The 14,039-nt window shown below is 42.1% G+C and overlaps 1 protein-coding gene across 9 annotated transcripts in view; it reads left to right on the forward strand.

The window, feature by feature from the left end:
* The window catches only part of LOC119841029 (BTG3 associated nuclear protein), a 414,495-nt gene that overhangs the window by 368,077 nt on the left and 32,379 nt on the right, over positions 1-14,039 (forward strand). Inside the window, exon 18 of one of the 9 annotated variants that reach the window (XR_006275120.1) lies at positions 8,560-9,182. The exons of the other annotated variants lie outside the window; for them this stretch is intronic. The gene's annotated coding sequence lies outside the window, so the exon portion shown is untranslated. Of the gene's footprint in view, positions 1-8,559; positions 9,183-14,039 lie in introns of those variants that run through there. 9 annotated transcript variants of the gene reach the window in all.

The raw sequence follows: 14,039 nt of genomic DNA on the forward strand, positions 1-14,039 counted from the left end.
ACCCCACACTGTTCCTCAGACGTTCTTGTTAACTGCTGAAAATGGCCCACCTTGATTATCACCACAAAAGGTTTTCCTCCTTCCCCCCGTCTTCCTGCTGGTAATAGCTCATCTTAAGTGATCACTCTCCTTACAGTGTGTATGATAAAACCCATTGTTTCATGTTCTCTGTGTGTGTATATAAATCTCCCCACTGTATTTTCCACCAAATGCATCTGATGAAGTGAGCTGTAGCTCACGAAAGCTTATGCTCAAATAAATTTGTTAGTCTCTAAGGGGCCATAAGTCCTCCTTTTCTTATTGACTTCAGTGGACATTGTGTTTGTGGTGTGAGAAAGGTGCATGGAGCCCATTGGTTTTATCCCAATTCTTTATTTGCAATAAAGTGGCCAGTGTATCTGTCTTCCTAGCTGATAATTGCAGGAATTCAATTATTCTACAAACCCTATTAGTATATTAAAGAGACAAATCAGCCAAACCTATTTGTGTTATATTTTGCTTTTTATTATGTTCATTAAGCAGGAACCCTTTTATTATTAAACAGTTTGTTTCAATTTGTCATTGTGGAAGGTGGGGTTGCTCTGTAATCCCCACTCTATGGGACCAAATGTGGTACTGCATGCATCCCCATCTTATTCTGTAAGTTTTGGCCACCCTGACCCTATGCCATCAGCTCAGCATCATTTTGTTATTCAGTTGTTGAGACACTAGCAACTCATAATTTGGCTGTCTGAGCCTTTGCATAAAGAAACAAAATCTCAAATGCAAACACTTCCTTGTAGTGTTTGGAGGCAAGGCCCTGACCTAGCCTTGGGGTTCCATGCTAGCACTGATGAACTTCTCTGTTCCATTCTTCCCCAGCTCTGCTCCTGGGGAGATGCAAGCGAGCCTTCTTAACTGGTCTGCTGGCTCTTGATTGGTCAATGTTGCCTCCAGGCCCTTCTATGCTCCTGGAGGACTTGTTGGCAGTCTGGTCTGAGCAAGTTTTCTTTGAGCAGAGGGTGTCGGGGGCATCAATGCCTCCACCGGGGACAGGAAGGCCTGATAGACCCTCTCATGGTCATGATTCAGATTCAAATTACCATGGAGTTGCTTTTTAATCGTTGCAGTAGAAATTTCTCTTTTTATTTTCTTTTGTGATATTGACTGATAAATGTTAGTTTTAAAATAATTTTAGTCAGCGATACAGTGTTTCATTCTTCACCTCTCAGATAGTATTTCATCTATAGGCCTCAAAGCACTTTGCAAAAGAAGGTGAGTGTAGTTAACCCCCTTTTCAGATGGGGAAATTGAGGCACAGAGGTGAAGTGCGTTACAGGAGATCACACGGTAGGTCAGTGTCTGAACCAGGCCCTCCTGTTCCCTGTTCAGTGCCCTGCCCTCTGTACCGTAGTGCTAATAATTGACTGCCCTTGAATGGTGCTGACTATACACCTGCAGTGTCGCTGAATGGAGCAGGGACAAACTAACTTTCTCTGCAATGGAAAGTAGCGGCACGGTGTGTGCAGTTGAGGGCTAGATTGTCATCATGGAAAATGCCAAAGGGGTGCGGCCTTGGAGCATATCAAGAGCCCCCTCCATCCATTCAGGACAGCAAGAACGACAGCGTTAATTGATTCATTCAGTGTCAGTGAGACGTGATGAATGTGGGACAGGCCTCGCTGTGTCTCCAGAAAGGAATCCTTATTTCCTTATTAACAAGGGTGTCCTGAGAATCTTCTTGTTAGCTTCCAGCCCCGTCATATGCCCAAACAGGGGAGCCAGCACTCTGGTCGGCTAGGCCCCAATCGGTTCCCCTGGAGCAGGCTGACTGGGGATATGCAGCTAATTAGCTGATCAGGCTGTGGGGCTGATGAACCAATTAGCATCAGCTAAGGGGTATAAAAGAAGAAACAGGAAGACAGTGGGGGAGAGTGAACCTGGGCTACCTGAGCTCAATGTGCGCTGAGATCCCAAGGAAGGGAGACCTCCGTTTCTCTCTGGCCATGTGGGAAAGGGCTAAAGGACAGGAAACACTGTAAATACCTTTGCTACACAACACTGTGTTGGTGCAGGTGATGGCAATTTCATGTCAGGAGCGCTGGAGCAATGTGTACAGTGGGGTTGCTCAGAGCCATGGACCCAAACTGTAAACCCTGGATAGGATGGGAACCACTTCAAGCCAGGGGGTGTGGGAGCACTCCTAGTTCCAGCACCTACGTTTCATGTGTGTGTATTTACATTCCCACTTGCTGGAGAGTCTGAGAGGTGTCTGGGGCATCAGAGGGTGGCGATGGAGTGTGCCCTGTTACAGGGCCATATAACTCCCTCAGTCCCTGTCTGCTCATTTTGGTCCACTTCTTGCAAGCTGCTGTGCAGGGATGGTGTCGTGTGCTTGTGCAGAGCCCCATAGATTTCCCAGATGCTGAATATCATAAATCAAATGTGTGGAAGAGGAAAAGCTCTGCCCATGTTTCGAGAAATCCAACATTTCTAAAGTATTTGAAATCTTGTCGATTCTTGTCATCCCAGTCCTCAGTCTCCTTTCATCCCGTTAAAGTGGGGGCTGGATCATGTTCTCAAGTGACCGCAGAGACCCTGGGAGGCATGGGAAGTTCTGGTTGTGCAGTTAAACCATACTGAAGTACTTTACCTATGCATGTGATAGTTTTCATGTGTCCCTTCCTGGTGTTGTTTTTACTGTACATTATTTATCACCCCGCTAACATAGAAATAAGTAGAGCTGCAAGCATACAGCAACAAGAAACAATCATCTGGGTAAAATTCACCCCTTTGCAGAGGGCCAGCATAAGAGCCATGCATCTCTTTAATGTGGGACATATGTGGTGCACAAGCACTGAGCCATCCATTTGCATAAGAGTCAATGTCACGCTTAGTGAATATTTTTCTACATAGAAACTGCTGATCTGCTTTCCTGGTATGTGTGACTCCCTTTTCTGTGCTTGTTCCCCAATCGATTCAGATGAACAAGATTCCATTGGCAGGAACATTTATGGGAAATCAAAAACACAGAGTGCACTTGTGCGAATAAATATTCACAAGAGGATTTACATTCAAAGTGCTTGCACGACCATTTTGGAAGGCTCTTCTTAGAACTCACCAGATAGACATGTTGAATGTTTACGAATGTTTGTGGGCAACTAGCAAACAGAAAAAGTCAGGGAGACTCCAAACTGAGTAAGCTTTGATCACCATGGCTGCGACAGAAATGAAAGTATGTGGCTCGGGTGAGTGAGTGGCTGCCATGAATAACGGAGACTTGTAGCAACTAGATTGTGTTTGTAACAACCACAGTAGCTTTACATTTTTGTATGTAAACTTCTGTTAAAGCAAATGAGTGGGGAATCATTTCCTCTTTTACTTACATTTCAGGGCTTTGGTCTATGGCTCTGCTTCCCCATCACAAAAATCTAGGGCAGGGTAAGGTGGACAGCTGCTGTCAACAGGTGTAGCTAGAAAAACACAGGAGCCTGAAATTGGGACTTGACAGTTTGAAAAAAAAGTTTTCCAATTCATGATGATTGGGTGAGCTAAAGTGGGGGTGCAAAATGTGCAGTTTACACTCTGTGGCAGACGGAGTGTGTCACAGGTAAAGCAGCCAACAGGAGGATGTATCTTTTGGGAGCCAAGTCTGATGTTAGTTTTGCTAGGAAAAATCAAAAGTTACTACTCAACTTAGTGAAGTTAGGTAGAATTTAGATTGTTGAAACTCAGATCATAATCTGGCCCTATATTTATTTACTGTCTGTGTGTCCCTGCTTTGTATTACACCTTCCCGTTAGTTGTTTTTCTTGCTACATCCATTCCACTCCTTCAGCACTAATTTTTCACACACACTAGAAGTTAAATCAGGACCAACTATGCTACTTACTACTGATACCTTTATTCTGTCCAATTTACAAATTCAACCCTGGTATCATTCCAAGGCCCCTGATTTGTAACATTTATATCAGTGTTGAATTTGACCAGAGAGGCTTAGATCAGTTTGGTTAAGAGTCAAATAAGTATTCAAATGTTAGGTTTCTTATCCAGACAGAATCAAATCTCTGAACCTTTTGAAATTCTCAGCACCACATGTATAACCACTGGTTTCTGCACGGCTGATTCCTGTAGCAAAATATTGGTTGTAATGCAGAATTCATTTTATGTCTAAATGAAAGACGGCTGCAATGCAGTAATCTTGAAAAAGATTATATTGATAATTGTGGTGAAATGGTCTGACTCTGCAAATGGAAATCAGACTGGGAATTGGGATCACTGGAGTAGAGAATTGTTTAAGATATGAAAATGCTGAATTAATTGGCAGCTCTGATTCTAGCAACACAATTAGTTTATCCAGAGAAGGTCTAATTATTTGGGGCTAGCACAAGTATTTTTCCTTGTAGTACATGATTAATTTGTAAAAAGTGTGTGTTGCCCCCTCTGCTACAGCATACTGCCCTCTGGTGTCCAGACAAGAGATGATGATTAGAGATAATAGAATCCTTTTCTGTAGTAGAAGCCGTTTTGGAAAGTCAGCAACTTTCTTTGTAAACAAGACAGACCTGTTACTATGAACCACATGCTGCTTTAAGCTTTTTACCAATCTTTAATAAAGCATAATCACTTTATATAGTATGTGAAAGTATCTAAATTTGTGCCCCAATGTTGAAATATAAACAGATTCTGTCTATTAAAACACCAGCAGCTATACTGCGTGGCTCAGGATAGGTGCCTTGTTTGGGGATAACAGCTGGGTAGATTATAGAGGGGATGCATGTAATTTGTAGAGCTGTGGAATAGAGGAACAGTTAGTTTGATAAGGAGAGTCACCATTTGCCTACCTCTAGTTATATTAAATCTTTGTAGTCTCGCCTATCCATGTGTAAGTCTTTGGAGATTCTCTCATATAAAATCTCAATTATTTCCAGATCTATAGATATAATGCTACTCATCCTCATAAACCTCAGTTTTGCTGACAGTGTCTGGGAATTGCCTCTCTCATCAAAGTTTTCACAGTGCAAATGGAAAAAAGCCAAATATTTTCAATAGAAAACACTGATTTTTTTAAAAATTTCCTCTTTTTTCTGGTTGTTCATTGAATATATTTAATGCATTATCTTTAGTCCATCAAAGTACATGTTTAATAAAGGTTTTACATTTCTTCCTGTCTCTGACCATCTAATAATGGTTCAGAATGGCATATCCTCATTTCCATGGCAACAAGCTGTGGTGAAGGTGCAACCCTTGGTGTTTACACTGAAATGAAAGGTTAAGAAGGAGAAAGAGGGCAGTTTGAGAATAATGCCAGCTATTTGATCCACAATGGAAAAGATATTTAAGAAATAAACTAGTATATTTTATATTGCTGACTTCTTCTAGTAAATATGTGTTGCATTGCAGTAATGGTAAATAGCGCTGTGTTTAAATACATCATGGAATAAGGAGGGTCTTGTGGTTAAGGCACTGGACTGGTAATCGGAGATCTTGGTTGAATTCCTTGTTTTGTCACAGGCTCCCTGCGGGACCCCGGGCAAATCATTTAATCTGTTTGTGCCCCAGTTCCCCATCAGTAAAATGGGGATAACACTTCTCACCTTGCAAGGGAATTTAAAGATAAATGCATTAATGTACAAAATGCTCATATACTGCAGCAATAGGGTCTGCAATGAAGGTTCTGTCTCCACTGCAGTTAAAAACCCGTGGCTGGCCCAAGTCACTGACTCGGGCTAAGGGGCTGTTTTAATTGCAGTGTAGACATTTGGCTAGAGCCTGGGCTCTGGGACCCCACAAGTGGGGCAGGGGTCCTAGAGCTTGGGCTCCAGCTTGAGCCCAAATGTCTACACCACAATTAAACAGCCCTTCAGCCCAAGCCCCGTGAGCCCAAGTCAGTTGACTCAGGCCAGCCGAGCATGTTTAATTGCAGTGTAGACATATCCTAAACAGACAAATATTTTCTAAGCTTTCCCTGGCACTGAAATTGCTGTTGAGCCATTATTTCATATTTGCATAACAAAGACTCTTAGCCGTTATTCTTAAAAAACAAGACAACCCAACCAAATAACCTATGTAAATGTGTCTTTCACGTCCTCTTTATATCTTCTGCTAAGTAAAATGGATGATCTTCCCAGTCAGTATGAAACATCAGAAATATTCCACTGTGTGCTGGTTGGAAGAAATATAGTTGGGAGAAGCTTTGGAAAAGTAACCAACCAGCCTCTAATCTGTGACAATTTCAGCACTGAATTGTAAAGATGTACAGTAATTTATTCCAGGAGTCCAGTGAAGATCAGCTATTTTATGAGTTTGCTGATTTTATAACTAGTGAAGAGCAAATTTCTGGATGCTTGTCTGACTCAAACTTGGCTTTGGTATCTCCATCACTGGCTATAAATTAACAAGTAGACTGGAAGGATAGTTGAGCTTTGTAGCACTATTTGGAATAAAATGCTACCTATCTTTATTTTTAAAAAATGCCAACACACACGGATTAGAAATATCAGAGTGGACTTTGGCTCGTCACATTATGAAAGTTCCTATACATCAGTTCATTTTGGGCAAATTGTGTCAGAGTTGGGTGTGCTTTGGTTATGCCTCGGTGCAATGTACATACATCAGTGTTAGATTGTTGTGCAATGCCATAGTCTACTGGGTGGGCTTTCCTTTGTGAACATAGTTGGAAATAATTACTCAAGGAGTAGGACTCAGATACCTGCCATGAGAATAATCTTGTTTTGCTGACCCCATCCAAGACTGACTGCTACGAAAGGAGGAGAGAGGATTCCTGTGTTTTTGGAATGCATTAAGGCCATAGGTATCTGGCTCGATTTATTTAAGCTTCTATCTGTTGGAAGAATGTATGTAAAGTAAAATAAACATTGACTTGGGCATTTTGCAGAGTGTGGTGCAATTTGCCTGATTTTTTTGGGAAGGGTGATGCCTTTGGACTGGAGATTATAACAAGCGGTCTGGTTCCCTTTGAGTTTACCTCAGTTGCTGAGATTGATGTCCAGAGAGAATGTGCTGAGTTCAACCCAAGAAAGGTGTAAATTAATGAGAATTGTATCTAGCTTCAGGCCTAATTCACATGGGTGAACCTCCATACCCATGCTGAGTCCCAATGGAGCTCTGCAGGAACAAGGGTCTGCCTATAGTGATCTCATTGCAGGACTGGGGCCATCAACTGTAAGTGACTATGTTCTCTTTGTTCACTCTCATTTTACCTTTAATAGATCTGTTGGCACAAATGAGGCTCCTGATTTAGCTTGTTATGTTGGAGGGTGTTGGCAGCTGTTATTAAGTGTGTCTTTGATGTATGGACAATCACAGACCTCTCTGAAGCTGATGGGAATGCTAGCTACCCTTGATTCTAGCTAAGTAGAAGAAGCAATTAAGCTCCTTTTATGGAATAAGATAGCAGAAACCATGGAAGCCACCACTCAAAGCACTGGCCACATGGAAAGCCTGAGGAAGAACTAACTCAAGGAGAATAAGAAGGGGTTTTCTGGGAACTAATTGCAAATACAGGTACTGGGCCATTGATAGGATTACAGCTGTGTGTCAGAAGCAGAAAACGGTCAGAAAAGTAAGGAGAAAGCCACAGAAGCACTGGTAGCATGGCCCTGAGAGAAAGCCAAGCGAGCAATTCTTTTGGGCAGAGGGCTGGCTGGAAAGGCTGTCTTGGAATTGTGAGCAACGAAACTGCCTGCTGCTGTTCCCTGCTGTGCTCAGGGAAATGGGAAGTTGTGTTCATTCTTTGTAAATAAACAGGATTGCACCAAGCAAATATTAGACTCATGTGAAAAATGTCTTCTCTTAGTGAAAACAACCCAGCAATGCTCTGAATGTAGGCTAACTGCTGGGGCTAACAGTTTATCTCTGGTATTTATTCCTATAATGTGTCTGAGTGCCTCACACACCGCTGCGATACAGAGGGGAGAGCTGAGATACAAAGAGACTAAGTGACTTGCCCACGGTCAGACAGGAAATCTGTTGCAGAGCAGGGAACTGAACCTGGCTCTCCTCAGTTCCAGGCTAGCATCCGAACCATGGAGCTGTCCTTCCTCTTTGTCACAACAACTAGTATGCAAAACCTGGCCCTCGTGATCAGCTATGAATATCCAGTGTGGAAGCACGTACAAGAGAAAAGACACATTGACTAAAGGGGCTTGAAAAGGGGTGGCTATAATAAACCAGGAGCTTCAAGTGATGGAAAAATGTTTTGGGCCTGTCCTTTTGAATGTTGATTTTGCTGGTATGTGGCAGTGGCTGCTGGATCGATGGTCATTTCTCTGGGTTTCCTGTCTCTTGTGGGTTAAATGAAGAAATTTAATGTCCCATAGGACATAGTTTTTGTGTTTAAATGCAGTAAAGGCAATGCCATATTAACATAATCAGATTTTAACAAATGAGCACACACACACACACTAGAGACGCTTCACTGCAATATCGTTTTAATTGCTAAGAAAAAAATTACATTTTACAAATTATGATAAATTGAATTTTATTGCAGTTCATGTGAGGACTTATTTTATAGTAAATTACATTGGACACTAACAAAATCCTTCCCCCCCCCCCAAGGTTTATTTGAAGCTTGTTGAACTTTAACTGGAAAAATGAGCTGTGAATTGACTCCGAGGCTTGCAGAGGCAGTCCAAATGGTGGTTTGTATAAACGGTTTAGATTAGTCCAGTTTAATTCCAGATTGCATGCATACATTTCTAACATCTGTGAAATCAAAACCAGACACTTCTGCTTTATTAAAATAGAGCTCCTCATGTGTCCCTGCCCCTAGTTAATTTGTTAGTATTCAAATACTGAGTTGTGCCTCTTTTGTTTTGAAGCAAATGTCTTTCTCCCCCCCCCCCCCCTTTTTGTTTCAGTCTAGTTGATAATCTCTGGGCTCTGACAACTCAGACCTAGCTTCTGAGCCTGCTTGCAAGTCCTACAATGGAGTGGGTGGCTTTTGTGATAAGGATGCTGTGTGTCAGCGAAGAACTAGACTGAAACCACGTGGTGGCGTTACACATCACATTACACATCACCCTCGTGTGATTTGACTCATTACTAGCATGCAGCACATACCAGCTGTCCAGCAGTGACTTTCCTTTTTCTTTCTCCTGCATCTCCCCATTCCCATTCCCCTGAGCTACCCATTTGTCCCCAAAATCTGTCTTTAAAAAAAAAATTTCTTGTTCCTCCTCTTTTTTTTATCGTGGCTGTTCAGTTTACTTTACTGGTTCCCTGACATTGACCTTTGATTTGTTGACTGAATTTGACACTGACATTGACTGACATTGACCTTTGATTTGTCTTGGGGTGGGGGGAACCCCACCTGCATTTAATAAATAGGTGAAACCTGTCTTGGTTCCGGTCTGACAGGACTAAGTTATCAATTGCTTCAAGGAGGTGGTGTTTAAAAAAAGAGGGCACAAAGAGTGGACTGAGACTTGGGGGGGTTTGGTGGGGTAGATACTTTGTGGTGATATCTCAAGGCAGTGGGATGCCTAATACAGTGCAATATATAGTACAATGATCCATAATCCTTAATAATAACCAGATAGCCTCATTACTTAGGTTTTGGGATGATGTAATTCTCTGTAATGCCTCCCAGGGGAGCAAGGTTGTGAAACTGATCTGTGCCATCTTGGAGCTCTTCAGTAACTCATTTTAAAGAGCTTTGCCTATTCTCTGTGATTTACACCACACCATTCCCGAGAGCCCTGATTCAGTAAATCCCTTCGTATGTGCATCAAACTGGGGCCTAGGGCGCTGATTTCCACTGAACAAATACTGAGGATTTGCTTTAACAAACCAGATCATCGAGACACGGGACGCTCAGTCTGTTCAGTTTATCTAGATAATTTAATCTTCCTCTGTAAGTATCTCTGTGGCAAGAAGATTTCTGAGAGCAGAGGGCTCTCTGATATAGCAGACAAAGGCATCATAAGATCTAGGGGCTGGAAGCTAAAACTAGATATATTCTGGCTAACAATAAAGTGTGGATCTTCAAAAGGGAGGGTAATTAACCATTGGGACATATTACCAAGCCGTGCAGTGGTGTCTCCATCACTTGAAGTCTTTAAATCAAGACTAATCTTATTTTTAAACAACAGCAACAAAAACCCGACTCGAGCTCAACCACCAGCCATGGGATTGATGTAGGAATTACTGGAAGAAACAATCTGGCCTGGGTTATGCAGGAGGCTGGACTAGAAAGTTGCCACAATGGTCTCTTCATAGATTTTAAGGCCAGAAGTCCAGTATTCTTCCTTTGGCAATGGCCATTACCGAAGGCTGTAGAGGAAAATGAGCCCCTCCTCACAACCGCGTGGCAGTGCACGTAATCAACTGTCCAGTGCTATACCTGAGAGGAAGAGAACCCTCCCCGATACCTGCAAATAATCGGTTTATGCCCTGACGCCTAAGATTTGATAACCATTCTAATGCCAGTGGTCTTACAACAAGGGTAACATTAAAGCAGTGGATCATAGAATCATAGGCCTGGAAGGGACCTCAAGAGGTCATCTAGTCCAGTCCCATGCACTGAAGGCAGGGCTAAGTATGATTTACACCATCCCTGACAGGTCTTTATCCAACCTGCTCTTAAAAATCTCCAATGACATAGATTCCACAACCCCCCTAGGCAATTTATTCCAGTGCTTAACCACCCTGACAATTAGGAAGTTTTTCCTAATGTCCAACCTAAACCTCCCTTGCTGCAGTTTAAGCCCTTTGCTTCTTGTCCTATCCTCAGAGGTTAACAAGAACATTTTTTTTCTCCTTCCTCCTTGTAACAACCTTTTATGTACTTGAAAACGGTTTATATGTCCCCTCTCAGTCTTCTCTTTTCCAGACTAAATAAACCCATTTTTTTCAATCTTCCCTCATAGTCATGTTTTCTAAACCATTAATCATTTTTGTTGCTCTTTTCTGGACTTTCTGCAATTTGTCCACCTCCTTCCTGAAATGTGGTGCCCAGAACTGGACACAGTACTCCAGTTGAGGCCTAATCAACGTGGAAGAATTACCTGTTGAGTCTTGCTTACAACACTCCTGCAAATACACTCTGAATGATGTTGGGTTTGTTTTTTTTCTTTCTGCAGCAGTGTTACATTGCTGACTCATGTTTAGCTTGTGATCCACTATAACCTCCAGGTACCATTCTGCAGTACTCCTTCCTAGGCAGTCATTTCCCATTTTGTACGTGTGCAACTGATTGTTCCTTTCTAAATGGAGTACTTTGCATTTGTCCTTATTGAATTTCATCCTGTTTACTTCAGACCATTTCTCCAATTTGTCCTGATCATTTTGAATTTTAATCCTATACTCCAAAGCACTTGCAACCCCTCCCAGTTTAGATGTTATCTTGGTAGACAATGGGCCAAATTTGCCAGTGGAATTATACTAGGGATGAATTTAGTTTGTTGCAGGAGAGGATCTGCAACTATTTAAGTGTGTTCTATTTATCTTAAAGTGTAATTGACGATACTTATGTGCCCTGCACTGATCAAGAGGGAAGAACTAGGTTAAGACAGTCCAGTGTTTCTAATCTTGAACATACTGTGCAGTGTAAATAGACAGCAGGTTTATGCTTCCATTTTAATTGCATTCCCTAAAAAAAGTTGAAAAGAATAAAATCAAATTATAAACAGTTACAAACGTTTTCTGATCCAGTGGCCACATCAAACATACGCTGGAGGGGGGTTGTTTCATATGAGCATAATTGCATATGTACGCAGTCAGCTCAGCTTTCCCTCCAGAATGTTAGAAGACAAGAGTTTGTGTACAATTTATAATAAATTATTCATCCCTTTTTTATTAGCATCATAATTGTTTTTTGTGGTAGCCCAAGTGAATGCTGAAGCCGTTTTGAAAGCACAGTAATTCCATAAATAATTAATTTTTCCAGGGTTGTTTTTTTTTAATATAGTTACTTCCTGGATTTTTCCCACTCTTGGGATTTGGATATTATGGAAAGCAATGCATGTATTGTTTTCTGTTCTACAGGTAAAAGACACAAAACATTTCCCCCCCACCCCAGCATTGTGCACTAATACTTGCAGTCAGAGAGGATGCCAGTCCTTTCCACACACCCCTGGAGGAACACCTAACCCGTCAGCAGCTATATCCAGAAGTATTCCAGTGCTCTGTCTCCATCCTGGATTGAAATTCTTAGCAGTAACCTCCTATGCTTTTATGTCAACAAAGCCGCAGATTTGAGTGTCTCACACTCTATGTGTTTGGCAAACTGTCGTGCCTTAACACTGCTGAGGTCACTGTTAAGGGTTTGCATTAGAGCGCAAGTTTGATGAAGTTGGGGTATGTATTGCTTTCGGGCAGCTGCTGGTGATGGAATTGAAAGCCTCATGAAGTGCTGGAGTGAGTAGTTGACAGCATTATACGCAATATGAAGGGGAAAAGGAATGCACAAGTCTTTCCCCTTAACTTCTTATTTTCGGGCTTTTCAGGTTTTGGGTGGGTGAAGTGTGTCCTGATGCAGTCTTAACTGTCACTAATTAATCTGAGGGCTCCCATGAGATCACTAGGTCACTTAGACTACATATTAATGATCCTTTAGATAAAATAGGATTAAACCTAGGGAACCCTTTCCTTCCCTATCATTTCACAGTAAAGTAATAAACTTGATTTTTATTTAACATAGGAGGGCGAATCCAACTTCTAAGGTTGGCTGCTTAAATTGTATGTGTAAATGGCAACTTAGAAGTTCAGTTGCTTGTTTTGCATGCTTTAGGGGGTCCTTTGCTGTGCAGATGTGGGGTTTGTGCACACAGTTCTTGCATGACATTTTTCAGTAATGATCTGCCGAAGAGTAAAATTATAACAAAACCTTGTGCCATTGTGAGTTTGGATCCTATCTGATTCAGCACTTTATTATGTCTCTGGTGCCCCAAATCTAACATACCCCAATGGAAGTGCTCTCTGTCTTTCAGCATAGAATAAACCAGGAAGGTCTCAGTTAAGCAGTGTACTTAAGCATGTGCCTAACTTAAAGCATGTGAGTAACGTATAAGTACCTTGAGGCTAGGATCCATATCAGCTTCTGGCTCTTGCCAGAGCCAGACTGGTGCTTAACAAGTCCTAATCCTCATCTGTCTCATCTCTCTAGTTTGGGTTATATGCCATTTGGAGAAGGGACGGCACTTCCCTCTCCATGTGAGTGCAGCACTGAGCCCCCTGCCAATGCTCAGTAAATTCAGCATGGGCTAGGGAACATGGTCTGTTTCTGCAAGAGGATCTCCTGCTACCTACATTTCCCAACTGCATCAGACATGGTATTTCTGCTTGTGATTTTCACTGTAGGGGGATGGAAAGTAATATCCTGGCTTGGAGCTGACCCATCCTTCAGTGAAAGCTCAGGGAGGTCTGTTTATTACCAATGAGTGACATGCTGAAATTCTGACACAAAGTACTTATGTTCCAATGTAATTATTGACTTTCTGCCAGGGAATGTGCATGTCCTCCCAAGAGCTGCTTTCATCCATGCTGTGACAGACACACACAGACACTCTCTCTCTCTCTCTCTCGCTCTCTTTTGAGCTGTCTTTGAAGAAGCAAGAAAGGAAGGGCATAATGTAGGTTGGACACATTGCACGAATCATTGCTTAGCCATGCAGCTTGATTTGGATGCAGGCGCGCTGACGTGAGGCAGTCCTCTGGCATTTCAGTGGTTCTGTATCAATGACAGAAGATGGCAGCCCCTGCAGGAGCAAAAGGTCTCCATTCCAGGGCATCCTGGCTTGCCACAAAGTTGCCTCTCCAATATCAATCAGAGCAGGAGAGAACATGGGGGAAAGATGGCAAACCTTAAACTGAGTGATGGAGCCCAACCCTTTCTCTCAGGTATGGGTAAATGTCCTGGATTGTTTGTCAATGGAAATTTTAAAATAAATGTCATCCATATTTGCCTAGAAGCAAAAGCGTTCGTGAGTGAAATGTATTGCTTGTGTAAATCCTGGTGCACCAAAGAAAATGGTGGTGCAAGGGATAGTGGAGACTCCATTAATTATTTATTAATTAAATAAAATATAACGAAAATA

The sequence above is a fragment of the Dermochelys coriacea genome, chromosome 12 (assembly GCF_009764565.3).
Source record: "Dermochelys coriacea isolate rDerCor1 chromosome 12, rDerCor1.pri.v4, whole genome shotgun sequence".
Lineage (NCBI taxonomy): Eukaryota > Metazoa > Chordata > Testudines > Dermochelyidae > Dermochelys > Dermochelys coriacea.